Source organism: Uranotaenia lowii, chromosome 2 (assembly GCF_029784155.1).
Source record: "Uranotaenia lowii strain MFRU-FL chromosome 2, ASM2978415v1, whole genome shotgun sequence".
NCBI lineage: Eukaryota > Metazoa > Arthropoda > Insecta > Diptera > Culicidae > Uranotaenia > Uranotaenia lowii.
This window is the reverse complement of record NC_073692.1, coordinates 99948100-99970471: the sequence shown is the minus strand read 5'-3', so window position 1 is coordinate 99970471 and position 22372 is coordinate 99948100. Positions and strand designations below refer to the sequence as shown.

Sequence of the window (22372 nt, the reverse complement as noted above, 5' to 3'; positions counted from 1 at the left end):
AATGAAGGAGGGGAGGAAGCTCCCTTACAATTTTCACATAACCAAAGAGCTAATCAAGCAAATGGAACCAAAAATTATCAAGCCCACGGATCAAAATTTGACATGCAAGAACATGTGGTACAAGAAATGGTTATATGATTATTTGAGACTCCTCCAGCCTTACATTGGAGATATAGGAAGGGACAAGGGGCCCTCATAATTTGTTTTAAAACAAGTCGAGAACTTATCGATACAAAATTTGGTATTTAAGCTTCAGAAAGTACTAACGAATGGAACCGAATGAACCTTATTTAAAAAGAGTGTTTTTTTGTGTACGAATGTTTGAGTCATCAAATTTATCAAACAAATTGAATTTAATTTTTTCAAATTTATGTAGGGATCAAGTTTCAGTGGGGATCTAAGTAGTCTACGCTAGAAGAAGGACGTGTCTGACAGAGGCTCCGAAAATTTCAAGAGTTTTTAGGATCAATCGTGTGGGTGTAGAGAAAAAGTAATACCCAATTCCCCAAACGGGCGAGCTGCAGAAATTTTCGAACAAATGTTTTCCCAAACTGTTCTGTGGACCTAGGATACCAAGAGATGGAAATGGACTGCTGAACCTACGATATATTCAATAAGGAAATGATGGAAGAATTCGGTGCGATCGATCCTCAATTATTCTTACCAGTTAGGTTCCCGATTCCTGACTCGGACGCAGATACTATCAGCCTGATAGCACAAAGCTAAGTATTTTTTTTTAAATTTTAGTCTTTGAGTAAGGTTAGAATTGAATAAGTCACAGTTCTCAAATTGTAATACAATTTTAGCATTTAGTGGAAATGGAAAACTTTCACTTCATTTTCGTCGGGTTTATCGATTTGAGTTAATCGTTAATTGACGCTCCTGATGATCGACAGTGTATTTCAGGAAGTTAAATATCGGTAGAAACATGCAGTTTTGGTTGGAATTCCAATTTTTGAAGAGTCATAAGTGCAGGGTTCCAAAATTTTGAAATTTGGCTTAACCTCTAACGGATAATAAACGTTTTTGTAACAAAATAGTAATAAGTTCATAAAGTAAAATAAGTTTTGACAAAATTGAAACGATCTAATCTGATGCAAACTTCTTTATGTTTAGATTATATTTAGTATGTTGATGGTTGAAGAAAAGAAAGACAGTCACTATTGTATTTACAGGTGTTTTTGCACTGATTTCATTTTTTTTTTCAATTTGCTTCTTCAATAATAGAACTTAATAGTATAAGAACATTATGCATTTTCAAACTTTTGAGCGTCGTTAAGAAATAACAGGAGTGTAGTACAATAGAAATTAGTTTTTCACATCACTACACTAGTCAAAAGTGTATCCTGCTCATATCCTTTTCTCCCAAACCTCTAACCTTGAATTATTTTGCTAGGATGCAGAGGTGACCTTGGTCCTAAAGCGCAAAATTGATCTTTCATCCTTTTCTACCTTTTCCAATCTATCCATTGACTACTAGGACGTGGCCGGCGCAGTTATTGATGTTCAAAGAGAGATCATCTGTTTTGTACATTGAGAATGAGATTCTAATCCCAAGAACCATTCTTTTGACCCTTGTTCAAAATTGGTGGCCTCGGTCAATCACGGAGTAGCAACCATTGGCGATGTGGAATTCGTTCTACTGAGCCACGCCTGCAACAATGGAGTTCGAAATGCATTAAAAGTAATGTGGAAGCATTAATGGAATCACCTAATGATAAATAAATTCAAGATGAAGTATTTCGAGTTCCATAGTTCAAAGGTGTATGTGAGTAGTCAATCAAGCTAAGCTAAGCTTTATGTAGGGATCAAGTTTCAGTGAATAATATGCATGTAATCATATTTGTTTTGCAATTCTAAACTTCTACAGCAACACTAATTTTTAAGTTGTTGCTTCTGAATAATGTTGAAATTTGAATTTACAAGAATGTTAAAATTTAAATAGTTTTAACAAGAATATTAAAATTTAAATAGTTTTTACAAATTCCATTTATTACTGGAAGGTGCAGCAAAGCATACTGGGTCAAATAGTTACAATAAAAAAATTAAAAATATTTTTTTTTAAAAAGGTTAACCTGGTGTTTCAAAAAATTCTACGTTTGCTCTGGCTCTTGGTAAAATTACAATTGTAAAATACGATGTGCTAATATAGGGTTCAATATTAAGTTGAATCAATTATTGATTTTGTTAATTTTGACAATTTTTGTAAAAATTTTCAATTTTGTCATTTTTTCCATTGTTGTCATTTTTGTCAATTTTCTTTGATTTTTTATTTTGTTATTTTTGTCAATTCTTTGACAGAGAATTTTTTTTTCATTTTTCAATTTTTGCATCAATTTAATCACTTTTGAAAAAGTACATAATTTTTTAGTGGAAATTGACAAGTTTGACAGAATTTCCAACAATAGTTACATTGACAAAAATAACATAAATTGGCAAAATTAATAAAAAAAAAACAAATTTTGAGAAAAAGACAAATTTGATAGAAATTAAAAAAAACTGACAAAATTGGCATTAAGACAGCTTGACCAAATTGAAAAACTTAACATAAATGACAAAACTTACGATATTGACAACATTGACGGAATGGACAAAATTAACAAAGTTAACAAAAGTTGTGAAAATTATGAAAAATAACAAAGATAGCTAATTTGACAAAAATAACAAAATGACAATTTGATAAAATTGACTAAAATGATTATATATGACAAAGACAAATAAGAAAATAGACAAAGTTTCAGAAATTGACAAAAAAACTTGACTGACAAATTTGACTGTACGTTGGAAAAATTAACAAAATTCGTTAATTTGACAAAATTAACAAAATTTCCGAAACTGACAAAATTGACAAAATTGGCTTATTTGAAAAAATTGATGAATTTGAGAAAACCAACGAAATTGACGAAATTGACAAAAGTGAGAAAACTTGTAAATATGGTCAATTGACTATGTGAAGTTTGTCATTTTTGTCAACTTTGAAAATTTTGTCAATGTTGTCAATTTCGTTAACTTTTTTATTTTTGCCCATTTGCAACTTTTTAAGACTTGATAATTTATGAAAATTCTGTCGAATTCGTCGTTTTACTTTATTTACAAAATTATTTCTGTTTTATAATTTTTGTTATTTTTATCTTTTTAAATTTTCATCATATTTGCCACTCAATGTCCAACTTGTCCAATTTATAGAATTTGTCATTTTTGTCAATTAGGTTTATTTTGATTTTTTATTCAATTTTGAAAATTTGTAAATTTTTCACCTTTTTTATCGGTCAATTTAGTCATTTTAGCCATTTTTATTAAATTTGTCTTTTTTGTAATTTTTTTGAAAATTTTAACTCTTTTTTCGGAATTGTCATTTTTTTAAGTTTTTCAATTTTGTCAATTCAGTCTATTCTGTAAATTTATCAAATCTTGACAGTTTTCCAATGCAACTTTGTCAATTTTTGCAATTATGACAATGTCGTCAATTTTGACAATTTTCTACAATTTCACAATTTATCATCCCTGTTATTCTACGTGGCCTTGTAGCGTGTTCGATTGTCACCACAAAGTTCGGAGTTCGATCCCGTAGCCATTTTTCAAAATAAGTATTTTAATTATATTAGTGACCATTCTGATGCGATATATGTACCTATAATGTAAGCAATCGAGCAGCAAATTGAACAAATTTCGGCAAACCGCAATTTGTCTAGTTTGTAATCCGGCGGGTATCATCATGGCGGCACCATAGTCAATAATCGAGAAAAGATGATATGAACTGATACCTAGGGTGAAATTGAGATAGTGAGATAACTTTTTGCTCATTTTACGATTTTTTAAAGCTCAATTATAGGGGCGGTGGAAGCTGAATAGAAGGTCATTTATGCTTGTTTTGGGAACTTGAAAGTATCAATATTAACCAAAATGTTGAGCTGCATAGAATGTATTTCAGATCAATGATGAGTAGGCTTTTTCATACCTTTTTCATTGGACTTTTGGTTGCTTGGGGAAATGGGAGATTTAAAGGGAATGTCTAGTAGTTACGTTTTGAAGCTTTTTTTTATTACGAAATCTAAGTTTAAAAAAAATTTTTTACGAATCCAGATAGGGCACTTTAACTAAATCCTTGATAAAAAAGTTTGAAACTTAACCCTTCGTTTCATAAAGTAAAAACATTGAAACAATTAATTAACGCTGTTATAAATTTCGCATGAATCAAAGTCGTTAGCTTTTTTTTTGTGGGAATAATATTTCTAACTTCAAGATTACGTTTAATTTAAAAAAAAATTACTTTCAATAAAAAAAAAAGAAATAAGACCAACTTGAATCTGAAAATATGGAATATTGGAAAAGTGTTTTTTTTTTCAGATTTTTGGCCTAGTCTAATTCACATTGAGAAATATTTTTTTGACTGGAAAAAAATATGTTTGTATTTTAGCTAAGTATTTCACACAATGAACACAATTTGAGGATTTTTTTTAACTTTCTCTCTGATATAATAACTTTTTGATATTTTTTGTAAATTTGCAACGGTAGTACCCTAGCTAGGCTCATGGATTCCATCGTGTTTTCGAAATTTCATCATTCAAACAGTGTATATGTTTCTCGATGAAAGTATTATTGTAAGTGTTTTTTAATGTTTGACTATTAAAAAACGTTGCAAATGAATGAGCCTCTTTGATCAGAACCTCAACCAACCTGAACTGCAAAGAAAATGTCCGTTTTTATCTAAATGAAATTTTTACAAATTTGAACAAAAACTCACCACATGTAGTTTCAAATATGAAGAATCATTTGGCATTACTAACTCAAATTCGATCGATCAATTTTGTACTTATACCCCTGTAGCTCTGAGGACCTCACATGTATTAATGAGTGTGAGTGTGTTTCAATAAATGGGCTGCCTTTGCTAATTGAATGACATTTCGAATTTAAGTTTGAACTCATTCGAAAATTTTAAAACTTTTAACTTGGCAAGACAATCTTAAAACTTCTTCAAGTTATAATCTTGTAAGTTAATAAAAAATATAAAGTTTTGTTTTCATGATCAGACAACGAAAATTTTATTTTTTTTGAAAAAATGGTTTCAGATTTTAAATTTGAGTTTACAATCTAATTCTCAAGCTGTTCCCATCTTAAAGTTTCAATATGTGAAAAATTTCTTCCCTTTATCAAATTATATTAACTGTTTAGTCGCGTTTTTTAAGTTTGTACTTCATTGGCTCAAAGGCATTGCATAAACATATGATTATTTATTTGTATTTAAAAAAAAATCTGTATAATTATGTATTAAGGTATGAAAATCTGTATAAGAATCTGTAAATGTATCTTATCAGTACTGGCGCTGGCAAAGGTAATCGATGACAGTTTTGCAAATCAGCCGTTGCTCGCTTCCGATTCTTGAATCACATTTTAAAAGGCAAGGCGTTGATGTTTTGAATGAAACTAATTATGAAATGCGCAAAAAGATGAAATGAGGATATCTAAGTGCGTTTAAAGAGTGTCCACGATGAAATTCCCACAAAAATTGTTTACATTCTCCATGTTTTAAAGTCAACTCGCGGAAATGGAGTCGAAAGAACAGCTCGTGCGTGATAAAATCTTGCGCATTCATCACGAGAACAAGGAGCTCTCGCATCGTTCCATCGCTAAAACGTTAGTAATCGCGAATTCCACGGTGTCACGAGTGATTAACTGGTTCGAACCACAGATCGGAAGCCCAGAAGTGAAGAAAAAATTATTCCGTACCACACCAATAATAACAACCGCGTAGTTAGGGCCTTCAACCGAAACCTGGCTAAGAAGTTGCACTTAAGCCGAAGTTTTGTCCAGAAGGCCAAAACCGAGGCCGAGCTTCGAACATTCAAGGTACAAAACGACAAAAGGCCCCTTATTGCGACGAGAAGCAGAAAAAATCCGCCAAAACACGTGCCAGGAAGTTGCATGTACCTCAACATGCTGACGAAAGTTGAATGCTGCATCATGGACGACGAAACATATGTGAAGGCCGACTTCAAACAGATCCCTGGCAACCTGTTGTTTACGGCCAAAAATAAGTTTAGCGTTCCGGATTATGTCCGCACCCAGAAAATGTCCAAATTTGCGAATAAATTCCTGGTTTGGCAAGCCATCTGCACGTGCGGGAAGCGGAGTGCACCTTTTGTGGCCCAGGACACGATGAACGGAGAGGTGTACATGAAACAGTGCCTCCAGAAGCAGCTGCTTTCTCTCCTGAAGGCCCACAACGTCCATACAATCTTCTGGCCGGATTTGGCCTCATGCCACTAGTCCAAGGACGTGCTTAAGTGGTGTACGAACAATAAGGTAAATTTCGTGCCGAAAATTTTCAACCCTCCCACACTCCGAAGCTCCGCCCCATCGAGAAGTACTGGGCGATTATGAAGCAGCACCATCTTAAACGACCTAAGTTAGTGAAGACAGTCGAGGAACTGAAGAAACTATGGGTTTACATGCAAAAAACAGTTGATTCATAGGTTGAGCAGAATCTTACGGCCGGGGTTAAGGTCAAGATGCGGGCATTTGCGTATGGACTGTAAATAAAATACGAGTAAAATGGTAAAATGAAGTTTAATATTTATGTTTCAATCCCTGAAAATTTGATGGAAACCGGATAATAATTCGACTTTTGAGAATCAATTTTGTGTGCAGCAATTTCATCGTGGACGCCCTTTAAATTGACTTCTAGATATGAATTTAGGTAGATTCTTCAGAACGAGGATGGTGGTTTTGTTATCCTGAGCCTTATAATGATACTTCAATTTTTTCTTAGAAATTGACCAAAATTTAAAGATAATTTTTTTTTGCACTGAATAAGAACTATACTCCAGAAATAAAACGCTTATTTTTGTGTTTTGATTGCATAATTTATCAAACTTTCGAAAAATTTAACTTCATGGTCTCATATTGCAAATTTTATGAAGATCTGTTCAGTTCTATTAAAAGTCAATAGCTTCTAAAAAGATGTAAATGGGTGCAAACATTAATGAAATTTTAGGAATTTTTTGGGTGGACAGATATAAATTGGATTGGATTGATATTTTCAAATGTAGTGTCAAAAATTTAAATTCATAAGATCAGTTGTAAAGATATATAAAGTTTGAATTAAATACCACAATATTTTAAATTCCTAATTGCAAAATTTATTCAACCCTCTATACAGTAAAACTCTCAGTCTCAGTCTCAGAGCGCGATACAGTAGCTAGTTCATGCGGCTTAATTAGACCGTGCCATAAATAACAGAGTTATTAGGGTTGACATTATTTTTGGATCACATTGCAAACAAACACACACAAATACAACTATTCCTTCCTGGTTGATTCCTCAACCGACTGGCACCGACCTCGCTTATTCATTGTAGGTAATAACCATCGCCCGATATTAATAACAATAATGATGGCGGTCGCCCCTAATGTGACAATCAAAGCGTGTTCGTAGTCACACCACCTTCACAGCCTACATAGCGACTTCGTTGAACTCTCCCACCACCGCCACAGCTTGCGCAATTTCCGTGAAGTCCGGTAGCAATTAATCTAACGATTCCCATCACTCCTACCTAGGCCTTCTTGGTTGGTTGCTTGGTTGTGATTCCAGCTGCTTTGAATTTGTCTTCTCCGACGTCGTTGACTTTTACTAGCAACCGAGATCTATTCAGCTCTTAACAAGCTATCGCGCGGTCGCTGCAATCCCACGTCAATTAGGCTCCGTTAATTAACCGCCTCCCATGTAACTGCTGTGTGTTTGTATGTGTGTGTCTTTTCGAATAAGTGTAACTAATGACACAATAAGTGAACGTCATTTGAAACCGCAGGAGATTAGCATATCTACCGTACCTCCGTACCGTAATTGAAATTGGTACCCGGGAGATTTGTTTAGGTTAAGTGCGGCGACTTTCTCCCGCGGGTGAAGCTTAGCCACTCCCCTGCCGTTTTTCAACGCTTACTTTCCCATGTTTCACATCCGTCGGCAGTAAATTTATGACTACTACGGAAGGTGAGCGCTGATTGGATGGTTTGTTTGGCAAGTAGGCGGTGCAAGCGAGCCATAGTTGTTGATTTCGGAAAGAACGTGTTTGGTTTGTTGCGTTTGCACGTTCCACTGTATTCGTCGTCTAAATGTTGTGTTGGACCGGTTAATTGCTGTGGTGTGTTTGCTACAGCCGTGTTGGTGGTGAAGACGTTGTTTACGACTCTTGGCTTCTCTGGTTTTGGTTGCAACTGCAGTGGTTCGAAAGAGACAACCCGTGGTTCGTTCCGGTTCTGTGGATGATACCAATACCAGTTGGAGGATCGATATCGCGGTATTGCTTCCAGGTGTGGGTTTAATTTATGACGGTAAGCCGCGGTTTCGAACACAGGTATCCGATACCTGTCTCACCTGGTTGTTTACACGTTGCGATAGCGGCCGCTCAGTTGTTCTTCAACGTTCGTTTGGTGTAGTCAGCGGGGTCTGTGTTAGATGCGCCGCTGTTTTTTTGCTCTGTGTTGTTCGTCTTCCCGTAGCGTAGCTGTTCCGTCGCGCGTTAACAAGAAAACGATAAAAACGATAAACTGTTTTTTTTTGCTCAACGCCTGCTGTTCCAAGTGCCCGTTTTACCCTACCTAGTGGATATCGAAACCAAGTTAACTGTTCGTTCTAACAATTTGCGCACGCGTTTGCGACTGCATTAAATCAACTTTCCCGAAGGTGTGCGGAAGACAACTGTTTGGACTCGGGTAGAAGCCTTTGTTGCCATGTGTCGTCGTCGGTTGCCGTTGTCGTTGTTTGGTTCTCGATGTACAGCACCCTCTTAGCAAAACATTCAATTCAATTTCAATTAGCTACACCTACGCTGTTCGTCGCGAGTGTCCATGAATAATTGTAACCATTGAACGGAATTAATTGGATATTGATGACAACCCAGAATAAGAAGCAATAAAAAACACACTAGCTCTCAAACTGGAAAATGCATTTTCATTTCGTGAAGTGAAACAGTGACAACGACGCCTCGGGAACAATCAACGGATCGCAGTCGTGGAATCAACCGTGACAGAGCCGTTGGAGACGTTGCACGTGAACGAGTTCGCACCCAACTAGGGGGCTAGGAGAAGCGAACCGCGGGCGCCAATCCTGTTGTGGAGGAAACAAATGATAATTCTATTAGCTCAGTGCGAGCGGTTTCTTTTGAAGTGTGTTTTCGTTGAAGTGTACGTGTGTTGATGTGCGTCGGTTTTCAGGCACAACAATTAGAGCAGAGTGATGCAAACTCCAGTTACCAATTAGCGCCGGTAAAGTTCCGCAACCGGCATCTCTCAAGAGACCAGCAACCGCAGCAGGCTACGGATTTGCCAATTATCACCAGAACCGTAGGTGCAGAAATTGGAGTAGTGACTAAACAGCTGAAAGTGGTAGCCGAACATTTTGGGAAAGTAGAAGAATATCGTGTTTACTTTCGTTATCGCTGAAGAACCATCAACGTTTATCGCCAACGGAGTTCAAGTAGCAGATTATTACTCAACACCTTATGAATTAACGAAAAATTCGCTGAGTGGCTTTTGAAGTGCAGCTCCTTTTGAAAACCCTCAATTGGTGTACGGCAACACTGGTTAGTGTTGCTAGTTGAAGTGAATTCTTAAGTGTCACGCGTAAATCAGGATTTGTACTGTACTTCTTGCAGCTGATGGCAGGATTGTGTTATCATCGGTGAAAGTGATGTTTCAAATATAAGTCTATTCAAAAGGTATGTACTGACGCCATTTTTTTTTTGCAATTTTGTTGCATTACTTCTTTCGAAAAATTACAACGGACGATGAAATTTGGTCGTTAGATGTAGTAATGCAATATTTCAAATTGCAGCCTTTTTAATTTGTTTATCATTTAAGATTTTTATCGCCGATATAATTATTGATTATATTGCAGCGAGATGAACTTCTAAGGTAGGTAGGTAGTGAAAAGGTGGCGAAGAATGTAAGCGGAGAGCAATTTGTGTAGAAAGCTCAAAACTGATCGGATAAACTTTTGCTAGGCTTACTGGCTGACTATGTAGAGGAGGCGTTTTGAGTTTTCTACACAATTTGCCCTCCGCTAACATTCTTCCAGGCTTTTTCACTTCTTCTACGAAGCGCACTCGCTTCATCTATCCAGCTATACTCTTCACAATATCTTAAACATTTCTACTTTAGAAGTTCATCTCGCCGCAATGCCATTAAAATAATATTATCAATAATTTCATTATCTTAACCCTCTTTGGCTTGTGGTATAGCTCAGTTGGCAAACCAGCTGCTTCCTGAGCCGATGTCCTTGAGTTCGAGCCCAAGAGTAAACATCGAACACAGTTGTACCTCATAAGTTGTTTTGAAGTAAGTCAAAAAAAAAAAGTAACGTTGATAGAAAGTCGCGAATGCCATACAGATGGTAAATCGACTATAATCGAAAATCAAATTTATCCCTCTATATAGAACCTAAATTAGTAGTTTAAGCTATAAAAGTCTCATGAGTTTAGATCTTAGAACTTTTCTAGCTGGCCATTTAGGGCAATAAGCAATTTGTACTGTTTGTTGAAAAAATGGTATAGGCAGTGGTATAGGTACAGACCAAGTACAATTTAACACATATTCCAATTAAAACTTTTGCTCACTTCTTTCTTTCGAATCCGTCTAAAGGCGGGGTTGAGTTCTAGAGCGTTAATTAGATATAACAGCTCATATTGATACATGACATACGTATCTGCTATACTCAATTTGCACAGTTGTAGATTTTAATTTGCTTCCGGTTGATTTTCAATTAAATTTGATTACGACTGTTGCCTGCTGTTTGGCGAAGTCGCTTGTTGTCTTTCGACATGTGCGGGTAATAAACGGTTCTACTGCTGATGAAGCACGAAATATTATTGTTGGTATGTTAAACGTCAGAATCGAATGTAGCCTAAATCGAACGATTTTTTCTCAACTTTTTCACTTATTCCTACAAAAAAAAACTATTGTTTATTGTTTATAATAGGGTAAAATATCTAGTTTTCGACAGTTTTTGCTTGTTTTGTCAGAAAAAAAAACATATAAATAAATTAATTGACTAAAGTTTTTCAATCACTTAAGCAACCGTTTTAAAATAAACAACATTTTTAGTGTTATTGATCTACGACACGTATAACGTTTAGATACCTGTCCAATTGGTAACAACTGAGTGATCGTTCTTATTTTTGTATACTGAATGAAACACATGGTATGCATGTTATGCCTCAGGGAGGGGCTCATTTTGTCCCACACAGTTGCTGATTTTCACGTAATAGAAATGTACTTTCAAACTTAACTATCGACAATGGCGTATTGGTTAGAGTTCAAGTCAGCAACGTCAATGTTCATGACGTCGATTTGTGGTCAACGCATACATATCAAACTTTCTGTGGTGGTGGTTTAGGCACACGTAAGATATAACTTGGAAAATTTACGATTAGTGTTTAGGATTTTTTTTTTTCCTTTATGAGCAGGGAAAAGCTCGCGGGAGTGGAACTTCTCCTTCCTTGTTCCTTCTCCAGTGGGCGCAAAACCTCTTCATCATTTTTATTTTTTTTCTTTTTTCAATTCGATTTTACAATTTGCTATGCACATTCATTTAAAAAACACTTGAATTTTTCGAATCACTTAATTTTGGTGGCGTTTTTTGGTGGTACTTGTTGGAGGTGGCGGGCGATGGCGGTGGGCGGTTGCGGTGGGTGGTGGAGGTTTTTGGCGGCGGTGGTATTTGGCGGGAATGAGAAGATAAAATAATACATTTGTGGTTAGATGAATGTGGATGGAACGTTACCGGGGTACCGAATGATGGGAAGGTAGAGTTGATTTTGCTTCCTGCGAGAATAATCTCTGTTAAGGAAGCGCTAGTTGGCTATGGTTCACAGTTATTAACCATCGGATGTTCCAGAATCAGATTTAATGGAAATATGATTCAATTTTATTTCTGATGTAAATTTTCAGCTTGCTTTTGAATTTTCGTGGGTTTTTTTTTCTTCTCTGAGGCTTCTAGGTACTGAGTTAAAAAGGACCTTGCTATAGTAACGGAATGCTTTCCTTGACATTTCGCTGTTGGGTCTAGTAATTGAAACGGCGGCTGAATTACGAAGCTCGTACGCGTTGTTGAGTTGCTCGTACACTCCGTTGTTATGTATCAGTTGATCGTTCAAATGTGAGTGGATTATCGATGTGGCTTGTAGCTCTCTCAGCGCCTGAATTGGAATTATACTGTCATCAGCTTCATAATACAAGTTTTTACTAGGGTACAACCAAGGACGATTGTAGACAGCTTTGAGACAGCGGTTCTGAGCTGCTTGAAGTTTCTTTAACTGAGTATTTGCTGCAGCACCCTAAATGAATAGATACTAGATACTGTGGTTTAGATTGTACGAACGCCTGGTACAACACGGTCAGCTGGTTTCTGGGGACGAATCTTTTCATTCTCCAAAGTAAACCACAGGTTGAGCTAATTTGTTTCAAGAGCTTTTGAATATGGTAATTCCATTTCAGCTTGTAATCGATGTCAACACCTAGATATGTATAGTGATTTACTATTTCAATTGGTGTTGAGTTCACTATCAGATCTTGGTGCGCTTCTTCGGGTTTTCTGGGTGTTGTTAAAACCATGTACTTGGATTTCATAAGGTTCAACGACAGAAGATTTTCGTCGAAGTAACTACTTAAGATTTTCATGTCATCCCGCATACTTCTGATTATTGTGGAAGAGTCATCACCAGCGTAAAAAAGGGATGTATCGTCAGCAAACAAACGTGGCTTCCCGGTAATATTCAGTTTAGGCAGATCGTTCACATATACAAGTAATAGAAGCGGTCCGAGATTACTTCCTTGTGGGACTCCTACTTTTAAGGGTTGAATACTGCTTTGTACTCCGTTGATGGATACAAATTGACTTCTACCAGTTAAGAAACTTCTCATCAATTCCAGAGGTTTCCCGCGTATGCCATTATATGCAAGCTTTTCAAGCAAGATTTCAAACGCCTTTTTCAAGTCTAGGAGGAGAAGTCCGACGCGTTTTTTCTGATCCAGGGCTTTGTAAACATCTACAAATAGTTCGTAAGTGGCTGTTGTAGTACTAGAGCCTGATCGAAATCCATATTGGCAGTTGTAGATAATGTTTTGCCTTTAGAAAAAAATTGTAATTCTAGCAGCCAACATTCGTTCGAGAACTTTGCTTAAAGAGGATAAAACTGAGATTGGCCGGTAGTTGTTTACATCCAGTCCAGTCCTGCTTTGTGTATTGGCACAATTTTAGCTATTTTGAGACACTCAGGAAACTTCTCGGTGAGAAGGCTTTCGTTAAACACATCACGCATCAGTTTCGAGAAGAATTGGTGAAGATTTTTGATAGAGTATGCCGGTATTCCATCAGGTCCTACGCTTTTGCTTGAATCAAGATCTTTGATTTTTAAGATAACTTCTTGCTCGGTAGCTGGTTCCAGGAATAACGAACTACGTAGTCGAACCAAGGTTCCGAATCGATTTGTGTTTCCCTGACTGTTGATAGTTGAAGCAAGCTGGGGCCCTATGTCATTAAAAAAGTTATTGATGAAGGTAACGGCAACAGTCTTTTCGTGGCTCTAACGTTTCCAATTACTAATAAATTCAGCGTATCTTGCTCTTCGATTCGGTTACCAATTATGGAGTTTAAGTGTTTCCATGTGTTACGGCTACTTGCACTTTTAAACAAATTATTATAATATGCTTGTTTTGCGTTTTTTTTTTGCACTGATTCAGTTTTTAGATGTGTGTTTTAACAAGTCTCGTGTATTTAGGTAAGAAGGATTTCTTTTACATCTTGCAAGTAGTGAGATGCTGGTGAGATCCTGGTATACCGAAAGAACGTTGGTTAGAAGCTCTTCAGCAGAACTGGCTCGCAGATTATACGCTTTTTCGGCGAATAACTCGTTTAGCTTTGAAGTGTTGACGACAACTTTTTGTAGTTTCCGAGTGAACACATTTTTACGTAGTCCGACCGAAGAGACCGAAGAGAGGATTCAAAGAAAGATTTAGTTTCACTAAGATCCTAATGTGTGTTTGTGTACTTTTTAAATTTCCAGCTATATATGGACTTCTTTAGTGTCTTAACAGTACATTTAAAGGAAATTTCCGATTGAAGCTCTTTTGTGTGATAAGTGTTCACCCTAAAGTAACCCATTCTACCTCTTTCTGACCTTCATGTTTCAAGTTTTATGGAACCATTACCAAAATTTAAATTTATGCTTTTTCAGGTCGTATCAATCTAATGTTCTGAGTTCGTCTTGATACATATTCGTACCTGAAAAATTATCAAATTTTCGAAGGTGATGTTTAGTTTAAGAGAAAAGTAAGATATCAAAGAAAGAGAAGCTAATTCAGGACATTCGATTTGATTCAAACAAAGCAACACCTTCCTGTGTAACTGGTCGGCTCGGAATCGTGAGCACTGAGCTGCACTGATTGCTGACCTAGGTGAACGATTTAAGATTTTTTTCAACATGAATCAGCTGGCATCAAAGTTGCCGACAAAAGTTATTAGTTCTCGATAAAAACAATAGATATCAGAAATTCTTTGATACGACCTAAAAGCTCTTTGACGATTATGAGTGATGCTTTTTCAGAAAATTCACAAAAAATGTATAATAAATTGAGTTATTTCACTTATAATTCGCATTCCACATTACCAAAGTCATAATATAACTTAAAAAAAAACCTATCCCAATGATATCTAAACAAGATTAAAAATCATAAAAATCTTTTTTTTTTTGGGCGTAGAAAGCTGACGCTGAAAAGATTGAAAATTATAAAAATCTGGAAAAAAAAATCTAGAATCAAGAATGTTTAGTTTTAAAGATAGTTCCTGAAAAATATGTGAATTTGAACATTTTTCTGTGATTGCGACAACCTTGCACAACATATCAATACAGAACGTGACAGAACTTCAATTTGAAAAACCGGGTTTTGAGTGTTTGTAGGAAAAAATCTACGCTTTGAGGACAAGTTTTAATAGCGGTAAAAAGTCACGAATAGTCAGTTAGCGATTCAACGTCTATCGCAAAGAAGACGGCGATTTCTTTAAATATATATTTTTCACACTCTTAGTTATCACTGTGGTAAGATTTAAAAATTTTTGAATAGAAGTCATGACGAAAAGTGCCATCAGTTTTAACAAGAAAGTTGTGAGAAGGAACGTTCACCAATAAGTACTATCAAAAAATTGAGAGAACTTAAAAATAGCAAAAAATTTGGGATGTACCTTTTCAATATCGCGTTTTAAAAAAGTCGTGTTGGATTCCTGTTTTTAAATACGTTAATTCGTTTTGTTTTTTTTCAGATTTGTTTTTGCCATAAATTTGAAGTGAAAATAGACGTGAAGCTCTGCTAATTATTAAAAAAAAATCTTAAGTGCGGCCCGCCGACAGGATTTCACATTTAAATTGGCCCGTTGGTTCAACGGACTAGAGGATTAACATGAATGAATATTTCTTTAAGAAATCGGAATTTTTGTTTCAAGTTTCTAAAACAGTTCTTGCGTTTTTGTTATGAAAATTTTTGAAATCTGCAACATTTAAGCTTAACTCCGCGAAAACTTCTATGAAGAATTATAAGATAAGTATCTCAAATACTAAAATTTGAATAAAACAAGTCCAAAAGGTAGATATTCGAACAACTGCCGAATCACATATTAGAAAAACGCTTTATTTCGTCATTTAAACGTGTGAAAGCTGGTCAATCTTCGATAGGAAATATGAATAAAAGGCATGACATAAAAAAATATCGCGTTTAAAGGTTGAAGTGACAGTGAACAAGTAGCGAATTGAAAAGAAGTGTGAACGGCATTGTTTATCAGCTCCATAACATTTCACAACGGTGATTTTTATTTTCAAGCTCCTTGAATTTTGGAAAAAAAAATGTTGGCAACCCTGGTGGTGATAGCAAAACAACAGAGAGACAGCGTTGCCAGATCAACGGATTTATCCGTAGATCTACGTATTTTAGGTACTCCTACGGATCGATGCCTGAAATCTAGGGATTTTCAGCATTTCTTACGATTTTTCAACGTTTATTGAAAAAATTTGAAAAAATCATAGGGATTCTGCGGCTAAACGAAAATTCTACCTGCCGACCGAAAAAAAAATTATAAAATTTCATTCAAACATTAATTCCATTTATTCCGTCAAGCCTGCGGATTTAAGCGGTTTACAATCTGGCAAAGCTGCAGAGAGAGATCAAAAGTGGGTAAAGAAGGCATGCTAGTTATATACGGAGCAGCGTTGCCAGGCTGTAAACCGCTCAAATTAGTAGGCTTGACGAAAAATGAAAAATAAAAATTTAATGTAATACAAGAATATCAAATTTTATGACCTTTTTTTTTGGTCGGCAGGTAGAATTTTCGTTCATCCGCAGAATCCCTTTAATTTTTTCGATAAACCATAGGCAATTCGTAGGAAATGCTAAAAATCCGTAGATTCGGGGCACCGATCCATAGATCCGTAGATGTACCAAAAATCCGTAGATCTGGCAACGCTGATACGGAGTGTACCGATAGAAGATTCAGCAGTCGACCGATGGAGCTCGACTAGTAGGTATGCATGCTGGAGCCTGTTCCGTCACGCTCATCGTGGTGTAACTGGCTAACGCGCCGTTGTACTGAAGTGAAATTTGCGCGTTCAAGTCCCGTTAAGCGGGCCTTTTTAATATTCTGGGTTATTGTGTCCTAGAAAACTGTTGTCGATTTTATTGTTATTTTAATAACTTTTGAGTAATTTTTTGTAACAATTCAAATGCAGATAGAATGTAAACCAAGTAGGTTTCCCAACTGCTTGAATACCGGATATTTTTTAAAGTTACTTAAGTGTCAATCTTTTCAATTGAAAATGCTTTAAAACCAGCTTCCCAGTCGTGCTGTTATCAGTAAACATATGCAAATACCCAACCCATCCGAGGAAAACTTTTGCTGCTGCCACCGCCATATATTCCGCCAAAAACGGTGTAGCTAGGTACGGGTCAAACAAGGAAGGCGCCAATCCGGATTCCAACAGACGTCCAAGCCTGATTAAGCATCACGCGAGCTTTTACTCACCAGAATTGGTCCCCGTTTGCTCGTCCGGGTCAGAAGCAGTTTCTCCCAGCTACTTCCCCCCAAAAGGAACCCGCGAGTGAATCTCCCATTAATGCCACCTTCGGTTCCAGGTCCAGGGCCGGAACACACACAACACATAGGAATGCATTCCTCACCGGCAAAAGTACAAAATACCTGACTGATAAGCGCGGTGCTCGCTCAATGTCTGCTCGGCAAAACATGCGGTGCCGCCACAACTCCACATACCTACTTCTTCTCGTCGGCTCCCCAGTTTTTGGTCACGGAAGTTGCCAAACGAGAGAGACTTAATATTATCGGTAGCTCAAAGTTGTCGTCCTCGAGTCAAGACTCGCTTGAAGTTCTCGAACGACCCGGTCGAGATTTCTTACGTTCGTTTCTGGGGGGATTTACGTTGCGATTCTGCTGTCAAAAACGGCGAAGATTCTACTCATAAACTTGGGGGCGGGCGGGCCGGAACGAAGCGAAGCGAAGGCAGCTAATATGGTCTGGCAGATAACGTAAATTAATTTAAATGCGTTTTAAGAGGACATTATAAGCATTGATAAAAGAAAGAACGAAAAAAAAAATCACGGTTGCATTGCTCGCCGATGTTTGTGGCTTATTTTTTGTATTTTGCTTTGTGAGAATGATTTCGGTTGGAAGTAGTTGAAAATAAGGTTGTCAGATTTTTTTTAGCACATAACCGTGGTAGACAAATCCGGCCAATTTTGTCTAAAAACCTGGTAAAATCTGTGCATTTGATTTCAAAATTGTTGATAAAAAATCCGGGCAATATCCGGGTAAATTTGGTCAAAACTAAAGAAAAACTCAACAAAAATCAATAAAAAAAATGAAAATAAATTTTTCATCAAAACTTATCAGCAGATTGACCATCGTATTTTAGGCGTCCAAAAACCTTGTATGATTATTTTTATGAACTTACTCGAAAAATTTCGTTTTGGATACATAAATAAAATAAATTAAACCGCAATTCGTTTTTTTCTGTATGAATTAGCAAATAAAGTCAATCAATCCGGGCAAAATCCAGGCTTTTTTTTAATCCGGGCGACCGAGCCGGACCGGAATTTTTCCAAATTTTGATTTAAGTATCCGGGCAAACCCACATAAAACCGGGAAAACTGCAACCTTAGTTTCAAAGTTTGATTTTTTTTGCTTTTGTTTGTGTTAAAGAGGCTTGGAGAGATTTTCCCCATTTTTTCATCTGAAGAGTGTGGCGATTTTAAAAATTCTGAGTGAATTAATATAACTGATACATAGAACTTCAGATAATAAAGTTGCTGTTTAAGACATTGATCAGGCTTCAGTAACTTTGAAGTATACTCACATCCCTTACAACGATAAAAATGGCATCCTGGCTTAATGCAATATTCGATACAAGGAGATGCCCAAATCGCATCCATGATTTTTAAAATTAATTTAATTTATACACTGCAACGCATGATTATTATTATTATGTAAAACGATAACGATAAGGCACAGAATTAGGTTCCATAGTGCAGTTGGTAAAGAACTTGGCACGTAGATTAAGATGAAATTACAAAACCATGGATTTGATTCTCACTCTTCGTCAGCATATTTTGTTTTTGGCCTGCTTGCACGTTTGTATGGAGTGTTTAAATGATATTCATGCAATAAGGTGCTGAGAAGTGAATTTTCAATACTGATTTTTACTTGCAAAAGTTCAGTCCACGAAATACTAGCAAGGTTTGACAAGGTAATTCTGTGTTTTGGCAAAAAATTATCACGAATTCTGTGATTGGGAAATCATGTGAAACATCAACAAATTGGATTTTTTTTTTGAGTTTTAATGAAAAAAAAAAAAACAATTCACATTACCTTGTTTTCACATTTCCATGAATTAAAGTCAGAAATAAAAAGTCGAAAGTGACATAAAAATTACTAATTTTGGAAATCTGTAAAAAATTAAAAAATCTGTGAATTCTGTGAAAATTTTAAAAATCTGTGATCTGTGAAAAAAAATTCTGTGATGAAATTTGTTCAAAATTCTGGGATAATGCACATTTTTCTGTGATATCGGCAACCTTGCCTACCAGGTCGTAAGTTTCCAGTAGCCGGTATGGTAATCCACTTTCTGTTATTATGATTGGCCCTGAATCTTTTTGTGGAGTATTTACTTGTGCTCTTACAAGTGAATTAAAAAAATGGGAGAACTCAAAGATCAAATTCTAATATGGCTTGTAGCCATCGGTGCTAGACAATCTAAAACATTCCGAAATTTGTTGTTCGTTGTTCGTTGCTTATGTTTTTTGTAGTCACAGGCTCGCAAGGCCCGCAGCTAACCCCACTATCTCGCAGGAGGACCGTCGTGATGTTGCTGTTTTGGGTCCCGAACACCACCAGGACGTTGTTGCACTCCGCACGCCGCCCCTAACATGGAGAACAGACGCGTACGAAGCCCCCTAACTCATTCTGCATGCGACCAAAGCATCCACCGGGGTTGGGTACCCGATCTCCGCTAAGGTTGCTCGCACCCCAGCTAGTACCACGGGGAGGTAGAGAATCGGAGTTGCAGACAAGAGGTGATATGACCACTACCCGAAGGTTGGGTGTATGGGGTCTCGAGTTGCACATTGTCTACTTCACTAGCCAATCTAAAACATTCATAAAGTCCGATTCCAAGAAAACTTGTGAACTTCTAAGTCTATCGAAAACGGATCCTCAAACAATTACAGACTTTTTTACAGGGCATTACCCATTCAACTACCATTTACATAAAATAAGCAAACTCAGTAATGAGATGTGCCGGTTTTGTCAAACTGAAGAGCACTTAATGTGTGACTGTGGATATCTTATGACACATTGACTTAAAGTTCTTGGTAAGCGAATCTTAACGCCCGATGATATTTGGAAGATAAAAGCCGGTAAGGTGGTGGGATTCATAAGAAATGCCATTCCAAACTGGAATAATGTCATGATTTCGACTACAACTGCCATCTCTACCAATGGTGACAGTATTGCGTGATCAGACAAATAATAAATTTGGTTATTCCACAATAGATCACAAAAAGTTGGTCGCAGTGGATCTTCTCATACAAAAAAAAAGAAGCCAATGCCAAATTTAATTTCGGAAAGTGATATATGAATAGCTGAAGTGTCAATTTATAAATTTTCTAACTGAAATTTTACGCTGAACAACTTTGGCCAACAACGTTACTTCTACCGTATTTTTTTTCACCTGGAGGCAAACTAGAGGCAACCTAGGTTCGCTCTAACTGCTGTCATCGTGCTCATTTATTGCTCGAGAGGCAACCTAGGTTCGCTCGAAAATCGGACGGAGTCGTCCTGAGAAGAAAGTCAGTTTTGCGAGAAGTTCACCAATACTCTCAACGTTGTTGTCAAAACATTAAACAGCTGTTTTGGGCTGAAAGCAAAACAGTTGAAATAATGAACGGGAAAATGATTATTGCAGTGATTTTGAACCTCTGAGCCAAGCAAAATCGTACTATCTGCTCTCCAGTGCAATCCGGACACGAAAACAGGCAATCCGGATGTGAAGAACCGAATGAAAAAACTCAGAAGGGAGAACAAAATGACAGCTGCATGTAAACATTGCGCTCGTTCTCACGCACACCTACGTATGGAATAACTCGAAACCCGAAAGACGCTTTTTTATTCTGACGGTTCCAGAGCCAAATCCGGAATCAAAAAAAAATACGCCATTCGTATCTTATTAGGCAAAAAAAACAGGTTTTGAATGCGGGCATGTTTTTTGGCATTGAAATACAATAAATTAAATTGACATCACTGCTGGGTGCCTAGCGAGGTTTTGCATGACTCCTTTCAATGCAATACTTCGCGAGACACCAGCAGTGATGCCAGTTGAATTTATTTTTTTTTCAATGCCAAAAGACATGCCCACATTCAACACCTAATAACTTTTTTTTGCATAATAAGATAGGAAGTTACTGTCTCCGACAAAGTTGTTCAGGGGAAACTATTCGATGATTAGTTTATAAATTGGCACAAAAATAATAAGCATAGGCTCGGTTCTGTATTTATTTATCAGATTCTAGGCTTCAGCCTTTGATCCTAACTAGTTACAACACATCTATGATAAAAAACATCTTAAGACTATTTTTTATTTGTTCTCTGGACATAGTCAGTTTGATTACATCAGCATCATTCTATAGATTGGTTCATTACTAGCGTAATTCTGTATTCGATTTGGAAGCTGAAACGGTCTCACGTTGCGCAAACTGCTACGTCCTTCATTTGGAGAAATTTGTGATACTAAATTTGGCGAAAAGTACTTTCCACTGATCAAGTCCTTTAAAAACAGCGCATCTGTTGATTTCCTCCGAGTTTCGAGTGATTCCAGTCCAACTAACATACACAATGATCTGTATTCCGGCATTTCTTCTTGCCATCCAAGATTTCTTAAGGCGTATTTCAGAAATCTTTTTTGAACCCTTTCAATCCTGTTTTTATGAACGTTATAATACGGCTGCCACACTATACTGGCGTATTCAATAGTGGTTCGGATAAGCCCAACATAAATAGAGACAATAGTGTAAGGATTGTCCAGCTCGTTACAAATCCTGCTTACCATTCCGTACATAGAGTTTGCTTTGGCTACGACTTGTTCAATATGTTTTGAGAAACTGAGTTCTTCATCCAACTCGACTCCCAGATCTTTCACGGAGGATTTTATAGCTATGGCACAGCTGTTCTCGAAACGATATTCGTGCACAATATTACTCGCTTTCCGGGAAAAGGTTATCACATTACACTTTGAGGCATTGATTTTCAATCCGAAACTGCTGCAACACTCTGAAAATCTATGAAACGCATTTTGTAGGGTCAAACAATCCTTTGGGTGTCGCACAGGGAGGAACAGTTTTAGATCATCTGCGTATATCAACACAAACACGTCATGCAGCACTCCGGGAAACTCGTTCATAACAGTGACGAAAAGAAGGGGTCCCAAGTGACTCCCTTGTGGTACGCCGCTGTTGACCGAGAATACCCTGGATCTCGCATTCCCTATCTTCACAAACTGGACTCTTTCTACAGAAGAAACAAAAATGATGTTGATTTTTCAGTACTTTTTCCTATGGGAATTCCGGCTTGCCGTCTTTTTTTTAAAGCAAAAACGATTTTTTTTTTATAAATCCAACGTTTCAATCCGTTTTGAATCTTCTTCAGGGACTGAAAATGTATTTTTATAAAGTATTTTGCCGATTACAAATATGTGAAATTTACCTAAAAAGTTTCGTTTTCTTGTTGAGATCGACTCGGCTGGTCGTTTGAAGCTGTCTTTTAATTGTGA

The 22372-nt window shown here is 36.8% G+C and overlaps 1 protein-coding gene across 1 annotated transcript in view; it reads left to right on the top strand.

Annotated features, from left to right (window-relative positions):
- Positions 1–8532: 8532 nt before the first annotated feature.
- Positions 8533–22372, top strand: part of LOC129748361 (homeobox protein aristaless-like) — a 221328-nt gene continuing 207488 nt past the window's right edge. The window contains exon 1 of the mRNA XM_055742962.1: positions 8533–9715. The gene's annotated coding sequence lies outside the window, so the exon portion shown is untranslated. The remainder of the gene's footprint in view (positions 9716–22372) is intronic.